Genomic DNA, 8,650 nt, shown 5'->3' on the forward strand with positions numbered 1-8,650 from the left:
ACTTCCTCAGGGGGGAGCTTTATATTAATGCCGCCGAGTGGGTGCAAACCCAAGACCTCCCTAGGGAAGTTGAATCTTTAACCGCTTTAACATACCAATAATAAGAGATTTAAAAAATTGAATATACATAGCTTCCATTAGCCCCAAACACTAAATTCTGAATTATTCCCGTGACCAGTGCACCACAATTGAGGCTTTCAATGTGCCCTACATTTTGATGATGCCACCATTGTTCTTAGACCATCCTCAACATTAAGAATGGATTTAAAACATCAAAATGTTATGAGTTTTTTTAAACTCGTTGTTTTTTGACTTAGGACACCTTATGAAAAAAGAAATAAGTAACTTACAGATGGATTGAATTGTCTGACTTGTGAACGACGAAGAAATAGGAAGAAAAGAGGAAGACAATGGGAATGAGGGTTTCATGAATATATCTACGGATTTGGCTTTTATTTTTATTATTCATTTTATTTGTTAAATAAAGCTCAAAACTAATTAGTATACAACTTAAAATGCCAACTCAACGTTCAAAACAAAGTGAAGCCAAACCTCCCCAAGGGTACCATGGCAACGGCTTCGTGCTGGGTTGCATGCAGACAAGGGCGAAAGAGCTGATGGAGAATGGGCTGGGTTGGGCGGCTGGATTGGTTAGGCAGAAAAAAAAAAGGAAAAAAGAGGGGGAAAAGAAAAAGGGGGAAAGAGCCCCCGGGCCGAGCCGGGACGTCGCACGCCCTAAGCGAGCCAAGGAGAGAGTGGGGAATCAGTACGTTAAGAGGGTTGTGGGTTAAAGACTTGCCCTCCCACGGGGAAGGTCCTAGGTTTGCACCCACTCGGTGGCGTATATTAGTAATTTAGTTCCCACCCCCATAGTGACAAGCTACCTTTCCAAAAAAAAAAAGGGTTGTGGAATCGGTGAGCGGGTCAAGGGCATGCCTTGACTCCGTTGGAGTGCTGATAATTTCTCAATGGTCAAGGATGGGATTTGAGAGAGTTGACTTGGGAATGGGAATGGGAATAGGAATGGGGAAACCCGTCCACGTGGGGCCCATCTATTGCGACGGGTATTGTCTTCTCTTGCTAGTTTTCAAGCAGAGTAATGCAATGCAATGAAGATGCTCCAGCATGAGAGGGAGTGTTAAATAATTAAGGAAAAATTAGTGTTTTTGCTTTTACTTTGTTACTGGGCCAAGTTTAGGCGCCATAGGTTTGATTGGTCTTATTTGGTCCAGATTCTTGTGTATTTATCTCAAGAATGGTATATGTGGGACAGATATGATTTTATTTGTTTCTAAATTACTAGGGATGTGATCTAGATTGACTGAAACCAGTTGGGGAGACTTTTCCTAAATTGAAGATTGTTGAATGCTCATGTATCCTTTGCGTCGGAGGGAGTGCTGCATCTTCTGCAGCTACTCATCTTTCTTCGGAAATTTATCCAATCCATTTCCTTGTCAGAAATGGACCAACCATTTCCTTGTAGATGTATGACATATGTCCCAACATCACATCAAATGGTTGAAATCCATTTATAAGTCACATCGAAGAGTTGTGAATAAATTTATAAAAAAAATTGATTTTACTTGTAAATGGACCTCAACCTTTAGATGTGATGTTGGGACAGGATACATAACAAGGAAAAGGAAGGTTTTAACGTCCGTCTTTCTCCACTCTTTCCTCTCTTTTGTCTCACCATATCCTCTCTAGTTCTTAGTTTTTGGGCTGGTGTGTAAAAAAAATTTTGAACCAAATTGCATGGATCTAGAGGAAAATAGGACAAGGACCAAAGCTAATTTCAAAAGTTTAATTACAATATTTGGCAAGGCCTACAGTATCTTGATTATAAACTTCTAAAAGCTTCTTTTTTTTTAATAATAACTTCTTTTTTCCTCCCTTCAAAACTTACCTGGAGATAGTCGTAGATAAATATAATTCATGCAACAAAATTACATTCTTGAATTCAGAAAATGAGGACCACCAAATAATCCTATGAATATTGGTCCATATTTCCTTCCCCGGATACCTTTTTAAACATTAGGTCAACACCTGCATGGAATCAAGTAATTCATGAGAGGGCCATTTTTCGCAGTTGTAATTGAATTTCATACACCATCACGTAAGTCAATGGAGTGCAATCTGTGATTCCTTAGACATAAAAGAGTGTTGAGACACATGGAATTCACTAATTTTTCATGAAAATATCAAAAGCACTCTTGAAACCAATCCAATGTCCATACCTTCTGGATTTTCATCTTTTCTCTCATCAGGGAGGTAGCACCCATACAAAATTCAATGTTTGGTTTTGTTGCTGCGCTCCTCTCAGTTGGTGATTGGTCGCCCCCAGCGGGGCGGCCGCGGCGGGGCCGCCACCCAACCGAGAAAAGCACAAGGCGGGGCCCACAGCGAACCGGAACAGAGGAAAAAAGGAAAGAGACGGACTCCCGGCCGGGCGCAGACGCCGCCCGGCGGGGCCCAACGGCGATGGGGGATGGATGATGCGGCATGGCTCCCGGCGAGGCCCCGGGCGCGGGCCGCCGAGCGTCCCTCTCCCGGCCCACGCTTACACTGCCGACCCCAGAGGAGACCTCATCTCTGGGGCCTCTCTCGGGGTTCTTCGGCTCCGCGCGGGGGGCCCCTAAACTTGTCGTCTCGGGAGCGAAGGTTGGTCGGAGTGCCATGGAGCTAAGATCATATTTCTTGCACCAACAGTGATAATCTTTCTTCATCTGCAAAAAAAAATTCAACACAAATTTCAAAGTGTTGTTTGTCATTCTATTCCAAATAACTGGTTACATGTCAAGATCCCCATGCTTTTAAATTAGAATTTAGTGGAATCAAGCAATTCAAGTTGGAATTGACTAAGAGTTAAGCCCTATTATCTAATAACCAAGATAGACTAAAATGGGTCAATTCTGACTGACCCTGGTTGATTCTAGTCACTGATGGAAACTAATCTTGTTCTTAATTCCAGGTTTCTAAACCTTTTACATGGTACATCTTTTTTCAAAAAATAAATAAATAAATAAAGGCGTAAATGCAAAGAGGTTTCCACCTCTACAAGGTCTAGGGAGGGTGATAGTGCACACAGCCATATCCCCACTTTTACAAAGCGCGATTGTTTCCAAGACTTCAACCCATGAACTCTAGGAAACAATGTCACATCCTTTTTACCATTTCATGAAGACTTAGCTCAGCATGGTATATCTTAGAACTCTACCATCTAGAGAATGCAGGATGTCTATTGCAATCTATTTATATTTTTGAGCCAAAATGTTTTGATTATGAGTAATTTATTTTTCTTAATCCCCTATCTAATTTCCCACTTGGGGCTGGCCTTGGCGCAATGGTCGGTGGACCACAATTGTAGCCTGAGGTCAAGGCATCGAAACATTTTCTTAGCAAAACATTATTGGGATAAGGCTGTTTGGGGAAATTGTCCCCTAAACTTTGCTTGTGCAAAAGCCTTCGACACTGGGTTTGCCCCTTTTTTATTTATTTCCCCATTTGGAAACAGCCTCTCTTTTGAAGCAAGGTTCAAGCCCATGTAAATTTCCCCTCCCAGCCCCTACAATAGTGGGAGCCTTGTGCACTGGATTGCTATTTTACACCTTATATGACGTCTATAGTGCCACTATCTAAGTTTCCCTTCCAACAAAAATATGGGGAATAATGCTCCCGTTTCAATTATCAAAGGAATTAATGTCACTCTCTTTGTTAAAGTTTGTTTCTTCTTGATTTCAGGATTTTGCATCTTGTGGACTTCTCTCACAGTCATCTGGAGCCAATTTTTGCGAAAAATGGTTTTGATACAGATCTAACTATGTTTGACCTAACAAATAATAATGTGAGTATTGTGTTGCCATTTCATGAGAAAACTACTTCTCAACATGGTTTGAGAACTCTGATACTGAGGCCAATTCGTTGGTCCAAAGAAAACCAAATTTCATTGAGTTAGTGGCTTGGTGCATCATTTTATTGTTGAAATCAAGCTAGATTTGGGTGGGAAGCATAAATTAACAATAGAATTCCAAGATATACAAATTTCTTTGTGAGATTCTGAGATATTACTTAGATATCCAAGAAATCAACTCACATGGCATCTCATCTTGGAATTAAAAAGGAAGGAGATATTACTTAGATCTCGGCTAGTTTTTGTACTAAACTTTTTGGTGATCAAAACAAGAGGAAGAATCATTAGTGATTATTGCAGATTGTGGGCTGGCTATTCAAGAGTGACTGGAGATTATCAACTTGCTCCTTATCGTCTTTGGGGATAGGGAAAGTTGTTAGCGTGGGTGAAGCCAATATGGCAACAAATATAGAATCTCATTCTATTGAAACCAATATGAGAATAAAAATAGGATCCTATTGTAATCCAACCAACATGGAAACGAAGATAAAATCCTATTGTAATCCAACAAACATGGAAATGAAGATAAAATCCCATTGTAATCCTATCCCTCACCCTATGGTTTCCAATTGTAACTCCACCTCACACTCATTGAGTTCATCTCTATTAAAAGGGAATAAACTCTACCCTAGAAATAAAGAAGAATAGGGGATTCATCTTTGTGGACGTAGGTCTTCCTCTTTAGGTGACCGAACCACATTATATCTTGTGTTATTTTCTTCCATATTTTATGTGATTTATCTTCATCATGGTATCAAAGCAAGGATCACCTCATTCTTTCTTGTTTCTTTTTATTATTATTATTCTTTAATTCGAATTGTTGGCTTTGAATTTGTCATCTCCTTGCAATCCATGGCTCAAGGACGAGAAGAAGAGTTGTGGAGGATCATAGCTTCCTCAGAAGATTTGGTGAAGGAGATCCTATTGAGACTTCCTATTAAGTCATTATTGCGATTCAATTGTGTATGCAAAAGTTGGTATCATTTGCAAGAAATTACAAAGAGCAATTAAGGATAGTAACCCTCTTGTAATTCTGAATGGATGTGAATTTCGTGGCAAACGGTATGGTTTCTACACTGTAGATTCTGCCTTCCCCAATTAGGCAAAGAAACTTGATTTCCCATATCAAAAGTATGCTAAATATTTTAATTGTACTTTTCTCATAGGTTTGTGTAATGGGTTAGTATGCTTGTGTTTCGCAGTTCTTGGTGAGAGGGGTGGTTGGGCCCCGTGTTTGTGGAATCCAGCTACTAGAAAAAGAAAGCTCCTTCCAATGATTGGATTCAGTTTTAATCCCATCAATAATGAGTACAAAGTGGTAAAAGTTTTTACTTCTCAGATTACAAGAGGAACATAAGAGCGGATGTGAGAGTGTATACACTTGGTAGTGATAGATGGCGAAGACTTGGAGGTATTTCTACTACATTCATTAACCAATTGCAGTGACAACAACTGTGAGTGGATTTCCTCATTGGCAAGCTAGCCTGACCTGACTATCAATCCAAAGGAAATCCTACATTGACAGTGCACAATAGGTGTTTGAAGAGATACCTCAACCGAATTATATAGATAAAAATAAGAAGTTTATCATGGAGCTTGCACTTATGGGAGGTTGCCTTTCTGTCTTTTGCCTTCATACTTAAGATTTATTTATTTTTTTCATCGGATACTAGTGGGGATTTTGTAGCACCAAGGATCCAATTGGTAGATTACAACCATTCTAGTGCTCTTAGTTACTTTGGAGGGTTTTAATTGAATCTATATGGGGGGAACCTAGTGAGAAAAATTAGAACACGTTGCTAAATGTTCATCTTCGTGCCAACCTTAGAAGGAGAACAAGATGGGCATGTATTTTCTAATTTCTTATTATTTTATTTTTGGCAAAAAGGGGCTCACTCTATTATGTCATTTTATTTTTTCAAATGGATGAATAAATGTTTTGTCAAAAATAGGGGGAAAAACACATCATTTAACATTACAAAAAGGGGGAGTCAAGTGGCCAAAATCCAAAATTAAATAGAATACGAATTCCCCTAACAATCAAACCTTGCTTAAGAGAGTTGGTAACCAGTGTGAGGGGGAGCTAAAATTTGGATTCGACAAATTTTACAGAGTCCAAATTCTCTAAACATGGATTGAAATTTTTTTCTCTATGTGAGTAGAGGATCTAGATTCAATTTATGATGTTCAAGGCTTGGAAGGTTCTTGACTTTGAAGTCAATCTTCTGAATCCCTACGTTATAGACATCTAAATTCTATGCACACAATCCCCTCCCAAAATTTTCTAATAATAGATTTAAGGAGACCAAACATGCAAACTAGTAGTTGATGCATGAAATGAGCAATATCAAATGTGCACTAAGGGCTCATGTAAGAAAAAAGCTTGGCCTTTTGGGATTTTTATTTGCAGCTGCCCTGCTGCGCAAGCACAATGACTGTGATATTGCCATGTATGCTAGAATAGATCCAACGGTGGTAAGAGTAGATGTATGGATACATATGCAAATAAAATTTATTTTTTCACAATCAAAGGTTTACAACTTTTAAAATTTACAAAATGGAAGCCTTGTTAGCTTTCCAAACAAAGCCGTCGAGGAAATCAACGCCTCTGTCCTAAATCAAGAAAGCTAGAGAGAAAGCAGAAAAGATGCAAAGGTAATGATGGCAATTTCCAATTCCCTTTTCTCTCTCTCTTGTCTTTCTTTTCTTTTTCTTTTAAAAGAAGTTTATTTTAGAGATCGGAGAGATTTGGCCGTTTGATAATCCTTTACAACTTCTACGGCTCATCCTCAACAAGTCATCAATTGATCCCATTACCTGCACCAGCACCACCTTATCCCCAACTCTCACACTGGAAGCTAACAATACTACTGTCCAATCTAACTTGCGCTAGGAGTGCAGGGTTTTCATCCGACGCCCTGCCCCAAATCCTCCAGTCTTCCTTCTCCCATCATACCTCCAAAACGAGAGCTCCACGGCATGGCTCGCGAGGACGAAAATGCATCCTCCGATAGCGCATGTTGCCACCACGCAACCCCCACCGGCACCGCAAGGTTTTGCTTCTGCTGCCCCAAAACCCTACACTAGCATTTAAGTTGGGGGTTGATTTTGTAAATTAATAAAGTATTAACCCTTAGGATGTAAAAATAAAAAGTAAGATTCACAAGCAAACTTCAGCATTTGATTGTGGACCATCCGATTTTGTTTAGATTACATGGCGCAATCTATGTTGTTGGCTACGTGCAGCAGCAACAGCTGCAAATAAAAATCCGACCTTTTGGAGTATATTGTGAAGGAGACCTAATGGCTTTCAACTCAATAGACAATCTCTAGGACATGGAATGGGGGAGGGAAGAAGGACTAAAGATGGATTTGAAGAAATTAATGGATTTAGACTTTATATTCTCAATAAGGAAACAGAGAAACAATCAATGTGCAAGAATCCCTAAAAGTGAGCGAGCATAAAGAAATCATGTGAGCTCTCATTTGGTGGATTCCCCCGTAAAGACAAAATGTTGGTGCAACCTAAAGGGGGGGTGATTAGGTTGCAACTAGTGGATTGTCCCAATTTTTTGGTTTGTGTGGAAATACAAGGTAAATTGAAAATTCAAATGAAATTAAACAATACAATCAACCACAAGACAAGTATTTTATAGTGGTTCGACTTTGCAAGTCTACGTCCACCCCTCTCTTGGCCTCAAAAGAGTATTCCACTAGTGATTCTTTTTCAATACAATGGTAGAGATCAAACCCTTTACAATCTTTGTTACGAGGCAAGAGCACCATTTACAATCTTTGTTTATCTTAGGGCAAGAGCACCCTCTTCAATCTTTGTTCATGGGCAAGAGCACCCAACCAATCTTTGTTCACGGGCAAGAGTACCCAAAACCAATTCTAATCTACCTAGACTAGAATTGAAAACAGTTACAAGAGAAGGATGTTACCTTAACAAGAGGTGTAACACTTTACCTCTTGTGTGTGTGTGATGCAATAAGAATTGTATGCTCAAGATATGAAATGCATGCACCACCAAAGCCTTCAATCACCTCAAGCTTGACTTCCACAAGCTTATTTTAACACCTTGGTATGTTCTTCAAGGTTGGAGAGAGGGTGAGAGGCAAAACCCAATGGCTTTCTTGTATTTTGAGAGCTTGAGATTACTTGGGGGGTAGTTGATCAAGTGTGAGTTCAACCCTCTCAAAAGGGGTGAATTGGGCTTAAATAGATGGCCTTTGAGTGCCTTAGCCCAATCCCCAACGGATAAAAAAAGGACATAATTTTAGTCCAATTTTCAGTCCAGACGGTCATCCATCTGGAAAAGATCCGTTCAAAACTAGCCGTTATGACTTAGTTAAACCCTGACGCTAATTCAGGTCTCAAAAGGTCATCCTGCGGCGCGATCGTGAATCCCGTCCCGAGCTTCCGTGACTTAGAATCATGCACAAACCGCGCGGGCCACCGTGGGACTCATCGGTGCCCTGTTTGCTGTCCTATTTTAGGACATGGACTTGGCTTAGGTTTTTTGACTTTTTGTTCAACCCTAAACCTCATACACCTTCCTACTATGTCCTATGTCAGTCTAGTGACATGATATGCACATGATTACATACAATTACATTAAAGTGCATATGGAGGTGTCCTAAGTCCTAATTTCATCTAAGTCTTGATCATTGAAGTTCTTGAGTCTTCTTGTACTCCATGATCATTTTCATGTTCATCTTGGCATGGTCATCTTGACTT

Source organism: Hakea prostrata, chromosome 3 (genome assembly GCF_041222555.1).
Source record: "Hakea prostrata isolate BN-2017 chromosome 3, UWA_Hpros_2, whole genome shotgun sequence".
Classification (NCBI taxonomy): Eukaryota; Viridiplantae; Streptophyta; class Magnoliopsida; order Proteales; family Proteaceae; genus Hakea; species Hakea prostrata.